This window comes from Cebus imitator, unplaced genomic scaffold (assembly GCF_001604975.1).
Source record: "Cebus imitator isolate Cc_AM_T3 unplaced genomic scaffold, Cebus_imitator-1.0 Scaffold391, whole genome shotgun sequence".
Lineage (NCBI taxonomy): Eukaryota > Metazoa > Chordata > Mammalia > Primates > Cebidae > Cebus > Cebus imitator.
The window spans coordinates 969,720-985,846 of record NW_016107706.1 but is presented as its reverse complement, the minus strand read 5'-3'; the positions used below and the strand labels follow the sequence as shown (position 1 = coordinate 985,846).

Here is a 16,127-nt window from a genome sequence, read left to right as displayed (position 1 = left end):
AAAGTCCTTCCATTCCCGTCTATTTATTTGTACAGTTAAAAAGACAGATATAGAACTGATACCAAATTCTGTCTTATTCTGCAATAAGTTATATTCATCTATGGAAACACAAACTGGGAAAAACCACAATTTTTATCTCAATGAAATGCATATTCATTGGAATTTATTTTTCATGTTTACTATTTTTCAAAATGTGTGTTACGCCATTTGGTGGTTTCCACCTTGGAGAGGCTAGTGGAAATGTTGGGAAGCCCAGAGAGATGCCGCCGATCGACACACAGAAGTGTAAGGTTCCAAGGCCACAGGCCGCCTCCGCCATATTTCACATTCCAACCCACTGGCTCGGTTCCGGGCTCTCCCAGCTCAGGAGTGTTGCAGGTTAAATTGTACTTCACCCTAAAAAATACATTCAAGTGCTAGCCCCTGGTATCTGTGAATGTGACTTTAGAAAGAGAGTATTTCCAGATACAATTAAGTTAAATGAGGTCACTCTGGATTGGCATGGCCCTACATCTGATGACTGGTGTCCTTATAAAGACGTATGTGAAGACGCAGAGACACAGGCACACAGGGAGGACATCACGTGACTACAGAGGCAGCAGCTGGAGTGATGCGTCTTCCAGCAAAGAAATGCCAAGGGTTGCCAGCATCCACCAGACGCCGGAGAGAGGCATGGAACAGATACTGTCTCCCTCAGAGCCTGCAGAAGAAACCAGTCCTGCAGACGTTCAGCCTCTGGGACTGTGAGAGAATCAAGTTCTGTTGTGTTAAGCCTGCAGTTTGTGGTGCTGTGTCATGGTGGCTGTAAGAGACCAGTACAGATGGTCTCAAGCTCTTCCAGTGCTCACCTCTCAGTACCTGAAGGAGGCTTCCTTCCTGCAGCAGGGGCTACCCTGCCCAGACCCCTGACCTCCGTTTTAGCAGCTAGAGATGCTGCTATAGGTTTGTGCCAGGGACCGTTTCTGGAGGCTTGCTTTCTGGAGGGTGGAGCCCTGCCCCACAGATGCCTGAGACGTATGCGCCCTCCACCCATAACCAATGACACTCTGGCCTGGAGGAAGAAAACTGGCTGCTCTTTATGGTCCAGAGTTCTCCGAGGCATTGGGCTGAGCCTTGACCTCAGCTGGCCCCACATCCTCGCTTAACTTCTCCTGCCCCATCCTGCTTCCCTCCCTCCCTCCCTCCCTCCCGAGTTTCTCCTGAGAGCGTCCCTGATCCCAAATCACCTGCATGTGAAACTTGTCTCAGCCTCTGCTCCTAGGGAGGCTGAGGAGACACTTTCCAGGGCCTCACTCCTCTGTTCTTGGGTTTAGGCTGTCCTGAGGTGCTGTGGTGTGGCATGTCCACGTGGTGAATTTAGACCAGGACCCAGTGAAGCCCTGGGGCTCCACTGGGCATCAATGCCATTGGGTGATCTGTAGAGGAAGACACTAATGATGTCCTTGTGAAGGCTGGGGGAGGGAACAGCTGGCAGTCCCTGGTGTAGGTGACAGTAGGACCTTCCTCAATGGAACCCTGAGAGACACAGAAGGTGACCAGGCACCCCAATAACGTTCCTGTGGCCGTTTATCAGACTCACCTGCCAGCCTGTCCTGGAGGGCAGCTTCTTGGCTCCTTCTCCAAGGCTCTGAAGTCTCTCCTCTCTCAATGTCCTTTTTTCTCTCTTTTAACTCGTATATTAATTCATTCAACAAATATTTATTGTCAGCTTTGCCTCAGGCACTATTCTAGATAGTGTGTCAGCTCAGGTCCAGCCTGGGAAGTCTCCTCAGGGCAACCAAAGCATTTCCTTTGCCTGTTTCTGTCAAAATGCTGCAAGCCCCTCCTCCTAAGGCTTTAGACTATAGTCTACTAATAATAGTCATTATAAATATTATTGTGGCAGCCAGCCTTCTTGTAGGATATTTCTTTTCTGTCCTGTCCATGCTGCCCGCTAATACGGGAAGAGAAAAAGAGGAAGAACATATAGGAGGAAAGATGCATACATTAATATCTCAAAATATTATCAACCTACGTTTTACTTGTTAAATCATATCATTAGGTGTCAGCTCATAGATCCCATTAGAGAGGGAGAGGTGAGGGGCTATTTCTAGAACACTCCATCACTATCTTTAGGGATTGGAGAAGGCTATAGGAAGACCTTGTGGGTGACTTTGGGTGAGTCCCTTAACCTCTCTTAACAACTTCACCAGCATCTGTTATTTTTTGACTTTCAGATAATAGCCATTCTGACTGGCGTGTGAGGGTATCTTGTTGTGGTTTTGATTTGCGTTTCTCTAATGATCAGGGATACTGAGGTTTTTTCATATGTTTGTTGGCCACATGTACGTCTTCTTTTGAAAAATGTCTGTTCACCTCCTTTGCCCACTTTTTAATGGGGTCGTTTTCTTCTTGTAAATTTGTTTTTTACTTGTACATGCTGGATATTAGACTGGCCCCCAGAGTATTTTAAATAACACTTTGAATTGGTTGCTAATTAATATCAGGAGATTTTGCTTTTAACATTTCTATTGGCCGGGCGCGGTGGCTCACGCCTGTAATCCCAGCACTTTGGGAGGCCGAGGCGGGTGGATCACGAGGTCAAGAGATCGAGACCATCCTGGTAAACATGGTGAAACCCCGTCTCTACTAAAAATACAAAAAATTAGCTGGGCATGGTGGCACGTGCCTGTAATCCCAGCTACTCAGGAGGCTGAGGCAGGAGAATTGCCTGAACCCAGGAGGCGGAGGTTGCGGTGAGCCGAGATCGCGCCATTGCACTCCAGCCTGGGTAACAAGAGCGAAACTCCGTCTCAAAAAAAAAAAAAAAAAAAAAAAAAAAATTTCTATTTTCAGATGTTAAGAGATTTGGAAACACAGGTCCTGAGCCTCCCAAAGCCAGTGTCGAAGAGATGTGTTGCTGCTACTGTCTTAAATTCAAGACTGCAATGTCAACTCTTCCTTAGCTCTTCCTTGGCAGCCTCTCTGCAGATTTTGAACTTGCCATTTTCCGTAATCTCATGAGCCAATTCCTTAAAGTCTCTCTGTCTCGCTCTTACACACACACTACCACCACCAGCCCCACCAATAGAGTATATGTCCAACTGGTTCTTTGGAGAACTCTGACTAATGCAGGTTCTAAGCTAAAGCATGTTTTTACATAACATAATTTATGTCATTTAACAGTCACAACATTCCGTCAGAAGTAGGTATTGTTGCTTCCACTGTGCATTTGCTTTTGAGAATGCTAAAGGGACAGAAAGAGGCATGAGGAGATTTTCTCAGATGGGAAAAACAGATACCTAAAGGCAGGTATATCTGGATGGAGAGTCAGCACATTGAGTCAGAGGATGAAATAAGACCAAGATGTGAAGAGGAGAGATGGGCTTCTTCAACTCTTTCAGGCCCTTTTATTCTCTGTCTGGCTGTTTGTCTTGACCCTTCTTCAAGTAACAGTCACCGAAGACGTTCAGGGAGCCAAGCTGAACTGGCATGAGAACGCTCAGGCAGGCAAAGCCTCTCTAGTGGGTGGCGGTGTGTGCAATTTAGACAAACGAACTTCCAGTAAGAGATGTTTAGGGAAGTCCTAGTCTCTAAAAGAACTATCTCAGGGTTCTTCATTGCCCAATACTTTAGGTTGTAAGTGATGAAAACCCAGATCAGATTGAAGTAAATAAAAAAGGGACTTTACTGGCTTACATAATGAAGAGACCAAAGCTTGGGTGTGTTGGGATCCAGGTCCTTGAACTAGATCATTGGGACTGTCTCTCTTTCACCATCTTTTGGTTCTGCTTTTGTCTCTAATGGTAGCAAGATATTTATAAGAGTTTATGAGATTAGATTTTCATCTTACCAGTTGAGATACTCCAGAAGAGAGTGAGAGAGAAAGAGAGAGAGAGAGAGAGACAGAGACAGAGACAGAGAGAGAGACTGCTTCCCAATAGTTCCCACAAATATCCTGAAATTGAAATTGACTCTCTTTGGACCATCTCAATACATGTGCTTACCTATCACCAATCTGTGTAGTCAGAGGTGTGGAATATGATGGGCTCCCCGCTGGGGTCCATTCAAGCTCTGTACAGCTTAGAGCTTATCAAAGTCCTTGATTTTAACAAAATAATTCATAAAGGAAGCAATTAGTAGATTTGTCTAACTGAAAATTAAGAGCATTTGAATGTCAACATCCATCATAAACAACATGAAAGAGAAAACAGAAAACTGGACAAAAATATTTGCCACATTTGTCACCAGTAGCCTTATAATAGTCTTTATATAAAAATAGCACACACCTTGGTTTAAAAAACGCTGACTCTGTCTGTGACTTAGAAAAATGATTCATGCATGTGAATGTTCATTGCAGCACTATTCACAATAGCAAAGTCATGAAGTCCACCTAAATGCCTATCAATGACAGACTGGATAAAGAAAATGTGATACATAGACAACATAGAATACTATGCAGCCATAAAAAAGAATGAGATTATGTCCTATGCAGGCACATGGATGGAGCTGGAGGCCATTATCCTTAGCAAACTTACGCAGGAACAGAAAATCAAATACTATGTGTCCTCACTTACACGTGGGAGCTAAATGATGAGAACACATGGATACACAGAGGGGAACATACATGCTGGGGCCTATTGGAGGATGGAGGGTGGGAGGAGAGGATCAGGAAAAATAACTAATGGATACTAGGCTGAATTCCTGGGTTATAAAATAATTTGTACAACAAATCCCCATGACACACGTTTACCTATGTGGCAAACCTGCAATGTACTCCATAACTTAAAAGTTAAAAAAAAAAAAAGAAAGAAAAATGAACAATTTTCAGCACCATTTAATTATCCCACAGATACTTCAAAATCAGCTTGCAAACTGGACCCCATTCTGTATAGCAGGTGGAATGCTCTCAGAAGTCAGTAACAGAAAATCTGACTCATACCAGCTCTAATCATAAAAAACAGATGTCTAATGGACTCAGATATGGTTTGATCAGAATTCTAGTTCAATCTATCTGAAATTTCCTCTTTCTTCCTTTCTCCCCATGTTCAACTTCCTCCTGAGGCTGGCTGCTCTCATGGAGACAAAGAGACTGCAGCAACTTCGAATTTCATGGACTCAACACCACACCATCCAGAAGGTGTGTCCCAAAATTCCAATCAAAACACTTCACATTGATTGGGTTATCCTCCAAGCCACACATAGTCAGAAAAATACCATAGGCTAATTGGCTTAGACCTCATTCTTTAACTAGTCCTTTTGTAAAGAAAAATTATTCTGTTTCCTCTAAGTCTGTCAGAATTTACCCTAGCAGCTGGGAGGGGTCAAACTTACCAAACTTTGTGGCTACTGTCAGATGAGATGGGGCAAGAATCGTTGCTGGAGAAATGGTCACAAAGTCCATGATTGGTCTCTGTATTCCCATATGTCCTCTCTCGGCCCCTCTACCTTGTTCAGTTCTGTGATGACAGAAATGAGTTTATTTTATATGATGCTGTTTCTCTGTTGTCTTCCCCTACTGCATCACACACAGAATGTGTCCAATAAATATTTATTGAATAAATAAGTGAAATAACAAAGGAAGTATAATAATTGAGAAACCTGTGTAGAATATTTATCTTTGGGAAGTGAGATAAAGCTAATTTTCAAATAGCTTTCCATAATGTTCTAAATTTTCTTCAACAAGCCTTTGTTATTTATATAACATACACAGTGAAGAAGAAAGCAAGTTCTCCCTAATGTCAATTGGAGATTTGATTTCCAGTAACCTTCCACATTGATCCTGGTTCTAACCCTGGACATTTGCACCTTTTGGCCTTTCTTAAATTCTATCTTCCCTGTTTTCGAATCCTGTATTTAGCTATATTTATTCTACTGCTAAGTCTGTCTTTTGAGTTTTTAGTTCCACCATAATTTTTATTTCTAGGAGTTATATTTGTTTTTTCTGGAGCTGTTTCCCTTTAATATTTTCAAGCTTCTCTGTTATTTATTGGAACATATTAAATATAGTTTAATCTTCTATTCCTTTTATTTCCAATATCTGAATTTAGTTAGGGCTAATTCTGTCAGGTTTTCTTCCCTGCTAGCCTTTATTCATGGTGCCTTTTTTCCTTGAATGTTTTATTTATTTATTTTTAACTTTCATTACCTTGGAAATTTGTAGATATTCTTTCAGAATTGGGATGGGGGAGTTTCCTCCAGAGATTTAGATTTACTTTATCTGGCACTAGGGATACAATCTGTCCCAGGACCACCTGAAGTTGTTAGGTGAGTTTTTCTGACCTCTGGGAAAGAGTGAATTGAGGCTTCACGTTTATATGAGGGAATGGCTCATGGTTACAATTGCCAGGAGAGAGATTTCCTGCTTCCATTCAGCACAAAGGGTCAAGACCTTCACTTCCCTGTGTTGGGATGTAGGCAGTTCATTGTTATCCTTAGCAAACTAACGCAGGAATGGAAAAGCAAATACCACACGTTCTTACTTATAAGTGGGAGCGGAACACTGAGCACACATGGACACAAAGAAAGGAACAACAGACACTGGGTAGGCCTTGAGGGTGGCGGGCGGGAGGAGGGTGAGTTGTTCGGTTCATTGTTACACTGTGGATACAGTTCATCGTTAGTCGCTGAGTTGTCATACTATGGACGCAGTCCTCGCAGTTCCTGCTTTGGAGCGTTATCCTCTTAGACTCTCTGCCTTGGGCAAGCCGTGAGCTTTTTCTGTCTCTGGCTCCTTGAAGTAGAAAAAGTCAGTCAACTTCACAAAGTTTTATAAATGCTGTTAAGGTTAAAGCTGGCTCCAGAGCTCTACTCACACACATTAAATTAGTCCCTGCTTGAACATCCCTCTTTTCCCATATTAAATGTGTTTGCAAAACGATGGGTCTTGAAATTTATTTATTTATTTAGAGATAGAGTCTCGCTCTGTTGCCAGGATGGAGTACAGTGGCGCAATCTCGGCTCACTGCAACCTCTGCTTCCCGGGTTCAAGCAACTCTCCTGCGTTAGCCTCCTGAGTAGCTAGGATTACAGGTGCACGCCCCTACACCTGGCTAATTTTTTGTATTTTTTATATTTAGGGTTCCATCTTGAACTCCTGACTTCAAGTGATCCACCTACCTCGGCCTCCCAAAGTGCTGGGATTACAGACTTGAGCCACCACAACCAGTGGAGAGTCTATTTTATTCAGCATTTTAAATTGTTTTTACCATGAGAGAAGAGAGCTACAAACACAGAATGGGATATTTCCATTGTATTGTTGGATTAAAATCAGCGTCAATATGGACTCATAATTTTAAAAAAGGAGTGTGTGTGTGTGTGTGTGTGTGTCCTAACTCTATCCATAGAAAGAGATTAGAAATAATGACACCCAATAACATGCAGGACACTTATTCCAGATGTTAGTGTTCTTTTTTGCTGCCAACTTTATTTTAGGTTCAGGGGTTACATGTGCTGGTTTGTTGCGTGGGTAAATTGTGTATCACTGGGGTTTGGGGTACAAATGATTTAATCACCCCAGTAGTGGGCATAGTGCCCAACAAGTAGTTTTTCGATCTTTACCCTCCTCACACACGCCACCCTAGGTAAGCCCCAGCGTCTGTTGTTCCATTTTTGTGTTCATGTGTGCTCAATGTTTAGCTACCACTTATAAGTGAAAACATGCAGTATTTGGCTTTTCTGTTCCTGCGTTAGTTTGCTAAGGATAATGGCTTCCAGCCATTATCAGTTGGGATGGCCCACTAAAGTAGTTCCAGGTTGGGGTGAGGCACCCAGGTCTTTTTATTTCCCAGCCATTCCCCCACAGTGTCTAGAATGAGGCCTGGGCATCATTGGAGAAGGCAGCTCCTTCCCATGGAGGAGGATTCCTGGGGACGGCCTTGGCTGAGAGCCCTCAGCAGACAACACTCTGAGCAGCTGGGGAAGGAGTGCCCGGTCTAAAGGAGAATCAGGAAAGCAACCACAGCCTGCACTATGATGCCAGGTAAGGAATGTAGAAGGAATGACAGAATTAGAAAAATACAATTTTTCCAATTCCAATCTAATAATGGATCCAGGCAAGGACCACCAGTGATGCTAAAATTATTTTAATAAGGTACAGTTGACAAATAATTATATATATTTACGATTTGCAATGTGATGTTTTGAAGTGTATATACACATTGTGAAATAGTAAAGCAAGTGAACATATTCATCATTTCACATACTTATTTTACTGTGAGAATATTTAAGAACTATTCTCTTAGCAATTTTTAAGTATATAATACATTGTTATTAAGCATAGTCACTATGCTGTCCAAGCTCCTCACCAATAATTACTTTACTTTTTAATTACAAACAGGAAAAAGTGCCTTTACAATCGAGAGATCTGACAGATACCATCTTAACCAAGAGATGAAACTTAACCTTACCAATAATGTGACAAACTAACTTCATATACCTCCTGATATATGTTCCATAGCTTCATCTATATTGCATTTTTGCCTAATATTTTAACCTGATATAATAATGAGAAAATAATCAGACAAACCTAGTACATATATGGGATATCTTACAAGATAGTGTGGCCTGGATTTCTCAAAAGTATGTGTCTTGAAAGACAAAAAAGGCTGGGGGAATGACCCAGAAATGTTCATGGGTTGACAAACTATAGTCCATGGGTTAAATCTGGCCCTCCACCTACTTTTGTAAATAAAGTTTTATTGGAACATAGCTAGATCTATTCATTTACTCATTGTCTATAGCTGCCTTCACATTGCAATGGCAGAGTTGAGTAGTAGAGACACAGACCTATGTAGCTCTTCCTAGAAAAAGTTTGTGTGACTTCTGCCTTAAAGATGACTAGGGAGACATGACAATCGATTATCAATGCAATGCTGAATCTTGATTGGATCCTACATTTTTTTTTTAAAAAAGCTGTAAGGAAATATTTGGGTACAATTGGATTGTACATTAAGTGACACTACTGAATCAACGTTACATTTTCTTGTTGTGATAATAATATTGTGGTTATGTGGCAGGAGTCTTTGTTCTTAGGACACATGTGCTAATGTAATTAGGAGTAATGTGTCGCTTACTCTTTAATAATTTAGTCAAAGAAAAATCTCTTTCTGTCTCCTTTTCTGTTTCTTTCTCTTTCCCTTCTCACACAAAGAGAGATCAAACACAGGTCACAGAACGTTAAAGCTGGCGAATCCAGATAAAGGTTAGATGGTGTTTGTTGCAGTGCTCATTTAACTTCTTAGCTTTGACACTTTTTAAAATAAAAAGTTGGGGAAAACAGTGAAAAAAACTTTCTGGATTTAAATATTTGATCTAGTTAAATATTCCGGCAGTCAGTTTTCAGGCTATTTAGTGGTTTGTTTAATTTTTTCCAAATCTGAAAATCTCCCTCTATTGCCATAGATAGAACAATAGATCTTTTTGAGAGGAAGAGAGCTGGGTGCTTTCAGCCCGTGTAGGCATCGGCAACACCCAGCAGGCTGGAAGGGAAGGCGGCCGTGATGTAAACACACCTGGTAGTACCCAGGGAAGATGACTTCTGTACCTTTCAGCTCCTAATTTTTAGTTTTGAATCTTAAGGAATGGACATTTCCAAATTAAAAACAGCTTCTTGGAAAGAGTGTGGCTGGGTAGTAACATAGCACTAAGTTCAAATCCCAGCCTGGGCCACTGCCTACTGCTAGAACATTATAATAATCACCATCACCAGTACCACAAACGGGGTTCACGGAACGTGTGCCATGTGCCAGGTCCAGGTCAAAGAAATTCTCAAATACTAATTCATTTAATTCTTACACTGTGAAGTGAGCCATTTTTATCACTTTCATTCTGCAGAGGAAGAAACTGAGTCCGAGATGTGTGAAGAGCTTGCCCAACGCCTCACAGCTGGTGGGAGGAATGACTGGGTTTGCATCAGGCAGTGTCCTTGGGAGTTCCCACTTGTCACCATGACACCATAGGCTCTTTCGGGGGGATGCAGGCTGACCTCCCAGAATTGCAATCTGGTAACTTGGGTCTATTACCTTTCTGTCTGGACTCATCATGTACCCAAGTCAGCCATCATGGCCATGCCATCAGATGTGGCTTTTAAGTTCAGAGTTATGGTAAAGGTCACTGGCTGGTGGTTGGGTGTTGAGGAGAGGCTGGTCCATGGACATGCTGACCTTTAATGACCCAAGCAGAGCAAGGACATATCTTACCCAGAGGGGTCACCCTTATGATTGGACCATTCCAGATGCGGTGTCTGTAAGGGCAACTTTTGAAGGAATCAATCCCAGTTCCCAAAATGAGAGATCCTTTATAAGCGCTGAAATAAAGTTTCATCAGACTTAGTTCTTGGTGACAGGTGGGTGAGCTAGCAAGTTCCAAAAAGACTAGCCCTTTTCTTTGAGTATATGTGCCCGAAATTCCTCCTCGTAAACACCTGCAGCTCACTCACACCTTGGTTATGAACTGCCACCCTCCTCCCCTGAGAGCAGGAAGACAGCACCCAGAGTGGATACCACAGCGGCTTGGCCAGACGGCTGTCTGCCAGGAGGCCTGAGGCAGGAGCCAGTCACGTAGACACTGCAGGAGTGAACTCAGGAAAGATCGTGCGCTTGCTCAACCTGAAGTCACACCCTGAAAATACCCTAAAACCTCTTCCTTGGCCTCTTGCAGGTAACAGCCACCACATGCTGTGACCCGAATGATGCTGTGACTAATTTTCAGACTTTCGGGACTGCCCTGTGCTTGGGTACCTATCACCAAGGGCCACAGAGGGCTGAAGACAATGTTGCCGAGGCTGCTTCAGCACAGGCCTGTGTGCAGCAGACACACATAGACGGTAGTTCCTTTCTGAGTCCGTCTGTGCTGGATGCTGACATTTCCCCAGACGATGCCGCCCTTTTGGGCATGCATAAGTTCCTAGACTGTCTCACCCTGGGCCATGTTCCTTAAATTAGAAATGCAAGGTAAGAATACGAGGCATTATCTCATCCTTCAGGGTGCACGGCTCCTCTCGAGTCCCATCCAGGGCAGCGATGTCCCTGCCGGAACAGCCCCTCTTCGATCTCCCCTCTTAGAGCCTTGGAAACTCAATGTCAGGATAAGGCATGGCCTCTTTTATTCGTTTTTAGAAAGGTGCCATTTGGATTTCGCACACAGCTGTGAAAGTAAAAACAGGATTTATAATGCTGAAGATTGAGGAAGAGCTTTGCAACTCAGACCTCAAAGGAGAAGTATTGGCTTCCTCAGCTTCCCCCTGACAAGGGAGATTAATGTCATTCCACTACACTAGTGACTAGCTGGCAGAGGGAATTAAAATAGATCTTTGTCGTGCCAGGCAGGAGAAAGAACGTTGGAAGCTCCCAGCGCTGTTCTCTTCTCGGTGTTTTAGGAGCTGACAGGTGAAGGCTGGATGCCGGCTGGCAAGGACGTCCTGGCCTCCTGTGGGAAGCCAGCCAGGGTGGAGGCTCGGGCACAGGTCCCCTAAGTAGGGGGCATGGCTGTGACTCTGAGGGGGACTCCTGCTTGGCCCACACTGCCTGAAGGTTCAGCGTGGGGAGGCAGAGGCACATGGAGGCATCGGCCTCGGGCCTTCCCTCACGCATGGCTGGGGCTGCGCCCCGTGGCCCACCCCACCCATCATGCACTCCCCCTGCCCAGCTTCATTTCTCCCCTGGTCGCCCCCTCTGGGGCCTTTCTGTCTTCCTGGCAGGGAATGTGGCTGGAGGGCAGATCTGAGAGGAGAGCTAAAAAGAAACAAAACAGGAAGAAGATGCGGGGGAAAAAGAATAAAAACAGGCTTACTGAAGGAAGGAGGCGTAGGGGGGAGTGGGGGGCAGACAGAAGGTTCCAGAGGGCTGGATGTTGGGAGGAATATAATGGGGGCTCAACATGAATAGGACTGGCTCTATTCTCAGCACTTTGTCAGAATTCGGTACATCATTAAATTCTGTGACAGCCCCATGGTGGACGTGAGAAGGTGCCCTCAGAGCACGCGCTGTGGGAAGAGAACTTGACCATTGAAGTTGCTCCCCCTCGAGAGACTTGGTTTGGCCGGTCCCTTCCTGGGAGATGTCACCTGGGCGACATGACATCCCAGTGGCCTTACCAAAGCTTTCCTTCCATCTCTTCAACACAGGGACAGACCTGTGTCGTGGTCTGAAGGCTCCTCGGCCTCTCCTAGCCTCCCCTTTTCCCTCACAGGTGTTCTCCCTAACGCATCTCTCATATGTCCAATTCCTTTCCATCCTAGCATCTGCTTCTTGCAGAAGCCGAAGTAGCAGAAACCCCAACACCAGGTACCATTGTTATGTTTATTTTACAGAAGGGAAAATCAAGGCACAGAGACATTAAATGAATTGCCTCAGTTTTGCAGTCAGTACACACATGGCGGGGCTGGGAGTTGAACCCACCTGCTGAAGCCTCGTGCTGCTCTTATTACCATTTTTCACATGGAGAAGCCAAGACAAGTTTAGAAATAAATGCACTGTCCCTTGGCTATTGTGGCTCAAATACCCCAGGATACTAATGGGGCCCAATGAATATCTGGGGTCTTCAGTCTCCCCTGAGGAAGGACAGCATCTCCTGATGCCTTTCTGGAGTGAGGGGCAGCTCCCAGGTGCTCAGGGACAAACCCATGCCCTCCAGTGGCATCCTACACATCTGCCAGGCACCAGGCGTCTCCAGCCTGCGATCACATCTCCTCCTGGCTCCCCAGCAGCACTGTCTGTGGTACACTCCAATGACTGCAGAGTTCCTGAGACCCCAAGACTGCCACAGCCTTGCTGGCTCCCACGCAGATCCAGGGAGTTCTCTGAAAAGAGGCTCTGAAAAGATCTGGGGCAGGTTTGGGGCCAGATACCTCCTGCTTCTTTTTCTCATTGAGGACATTTCTCAATCTGGGGCATTGCTGGTCCCAGATACCTTTGCACAGAAGCGGCTTTCTTAACCACGTGCAGTTACCCCCAAGAAGACTACATTCTGCTGACCTGGGAACAGCTGTCTGGATTCAGGAGGGCTCAGATGAAACACTCTGCACAGCTGGGAAGTGCTGGACCGAGATCGAAGCCTGGGTCTGCCTCCGTATACAACAGCCCTGCTCTTCCTTATAACGGAGGAGGAGAAACCTGGAAGAGAGGGAAATCACAGGAGCTAGGACACAAAGTGATGAATGGGGATGGGGACAGTGATGCTCTGGGATGAGGAGAGATAAGGAGACCAGAGAGAGGAGCATCTCTGCGGATGTCAGGCTCCCTCGTGAATGGTCCTGCAGGTGGCCATGGGCCAGGAGGGCATTCAGCTTGTCTGGCTGTGTGAGGGCTGTTTGGGGAAGCGTCTGTCTGAGAGCTGGGGACTTTGCCTATGTGTCAGCAGGACCTTTCCAAGTCCCCGGGATCACTGCCCTTTCAAACAGCCACCAACCTTCTTAGCCTGGTCTCAACCACCCAGTGACTTGGGGCTTCTCCCAGTAGCTTCCTGGGTTCTCACAGGCCTTTTTTTCTTTTCCTTCCTTCCTTCCTTCCTTCCTTCCTTCCTTCCTTCCTTCCTCCCTCCCTCCCTTCCTTCCTTCCTTCCTTTCTTTCTTTTTCTTTCTTTTTTTTTTTTTTGATGGAGTTTTACTCCTGTTGCCTGGGCTGGAGTGCAGTGGTGTGATCTCAGCTCACTGCAAGCTCTGCCTCCCAGATTCAAGTGATTCTCCTGCCTCAGCCACCCAAGTAACTGGGATTACAGGCATCTGCCATCGCATCTGCTAATTTTGTGTTTTCAGTAGAAACAGGGTTTCTCTGTGTTGGTCAGGCTGGTCTCGAACTCCCAACCTCAGGTGACCCGCCCGCCTCGGCCTCCCAAAGTGCTGGGATTACAGGTGTGAGCCATCGCGCCCGGCCCTTCTTATCTTAACATTTCCATGTCATTAAACCCTCCATGAAATGTGGCCCTTCTCTTGCTCCTAGGAAGCATGTGTGCATGTGCGTGTGCACATATGTGTGTGTCTGTGCACACGCACAGACCTAGGGACTCTTCCACTGCATGGACTGCTGGCCAGACCCCAACACAAGAGGAGTGATGGGTCACAATGGAGATGGAGGAGTCAAGTCCTACCCCCCAACCTCCCAGCCAGTTCTGGCAGTCTTTTGAGGAGGTGACAAAGACAGAAAGGGGCTCCAGCAAAGGTGACTCCATTTCCTTTCATGCTGAGACTCAGGTATGCAGGTGGTCACCAGGCAGTGCTGGGGAGACTGGCGGTGGAGTTAGTGGTGTGCAGAGTGAGGGCAGGGGAGGCTACTGACAGAGGGTCTGGCTGAAGGACAACAGGGATGGGGTGACTCTGAGGGTTGACTGTGTGAAGTGGAGGATGAAGAGGACTTGGGGGCTACTTTTGTCTGCCGCTTCCCGTGCCTCTGTGATTGCTTCTCCCTTGCCCTGTCCCCAGTTAGCACCGCACATCTGTGGGATTCTTCCAGTCTTGCCTGGTCCCTAAGGCCCCAACCACAGCACCTGCATTATCTGGTTCTTCCACCTGACACCTTGCTCTCTGACCTCCAATGTCCATGACTCTGCCGTGCCCTGTGGCACACTGGCCCTCTCTTTTATTCCTTCTTTTCAAATTCATTCACTTTTATCCAACCCCCAGTCTGTACCATGTCCTGTGGAGCAGAACAAGCCATAGAGAATTTTAACCTATTTTTTCCTGGTTCTACTTTTTAAAGGTCTAAATTCCTTAGGCAGTGGTAAAGAGGAAGCTGTCCCCTTTCCTCTCCTTCTGGACTGTAAACAGATTTCCTGGGCAGGAGGAGGAGGCAGGGGTGGGCAGGGCAGCTATGAATATACAGCCTCAGGTGAGCCACAGAGAGCAAGGCCCTTCTCTGCCTCTGGCGCAGAGCCCTGCAGATGCTGCAGCACCCATGATCATCTGCAGGATCCAGTGGCAATGGGGCCTGTGCCCTGCTCCCTGAGCATGGTCCGAGGAGGAAGCAGACCCCAGAGAGAAAACAGGTCTAGGTGGACGGCCATAACCCATGTTTCAGAGGCCCATGATGTGGTGTGGCATGGGCCAGCAGAGTGACTTGGCCCGCAGGCATGGGGAAGTGAGCACGGTAGCTGGACCCGAGGGCCAAGGCAGACAGCAGCAGGGGCTGGACCACCCATGTGGCTCAATGGCTGAGGTTCAGTGGGGAGATGCCTGGTGAATACCAGTGTGGCAAGCAGAGGATTCAAAGAAGGGTAGTTACCCACTTATTGCAGGGGGCTGAAAGGAGTAAAAAACCCAATAGAAGGTGGTATGAACAAGTGGCAGGCTTTGTGACTCTTGTGCTAGGAAGTCCTGAGCGGGCAGTCCAAAGCGGCTGCAGCACCGTGACGCCGTCTCCTGGCGCCCAAGCACCTTGGGCCTGTTTTCTCTGCCATTTGCTATGGTTTGAATATGTCCTCTCCAAAATCCAGGTGTTGTCAATGTGGCGGTATTAGGAGGTGGGGGTCTTTAAGAGGTAACTGGGCCATGAGGGCGCCTCCCTTGTACATGGGATTGTCTCTTACAAGGCTTCATACAGTGTTTGCTTAGCTTGGCTCGACTTTCTGCGGCCTGCCGTGTGAGGACATGGTAAGAAGGGCCTCATCAGACCAAATGCTAGTGCCTTGATCTTGGAATTCTCAGCCTCCAGAACTGTCAGAAGTAAATTTTTGTTGTTTATAAACATTCTAGTCTGTGGTATTCTGTCATAGCAGCACAAATAAATGGTCTAAGAAACTATTCTTTTATTAGGAAAAAATAGCAAATTGTGGTTTTAGATTTAAGAGATAAATTTAATTCACACAAAATATTCATCCTATAAAGATGAGTCATAAGGACCAAAGAAGTGCATTTTTTTAGACATGCTTAAACATAGCCCGCAGGTATCAATGCACTGCTAACTACAGCTACTCCCACACCTTCAAGCTATCTCTTACTCAGCCAAATGTCAAGATTTTCTCAGTGAAAACTTAATTGCCGTTTTTCTGGCTGCATTAATTTCACCCCAACAAGCCTTTAGTACTTCAGTAATATTTTGCGCCATCTGAATACAGCAGCTGAATTTACCCAGCACATGCCATGAAACCCAAAGCCATATATTTCAAAGGGCCCACTCAGGTTCATCACAGAGCAGAACGACACCTCTTGCCTCCTC

The 16,127-nt window shown here is 45.7% G+C and overlaps 1 long non-coding RNA gene across 1 annotated transcript in view; it reads right to left on the bottom strand.

The window, feature by feature from the left end:
• The window catches only part of LOC119468192, an 18,390-nt gene extending 2,263 nt beyond the window's left edge, over positions 1-16,127 (bottom strand). Inside the window, exons 1-2 of the long non-coding RNA XR_005196840.1 lie at positions 16,115-16,127; positions 1,580-1,663 (exon numbers count right to left, since the gene is read on the bottom strand). This is a non-coding gene — a long non-coding RNA (uncharacterized LOC119468192). The remainder of the gene's footprint in view (positions 1-1,579; positions 1,664-16,114) is intronic.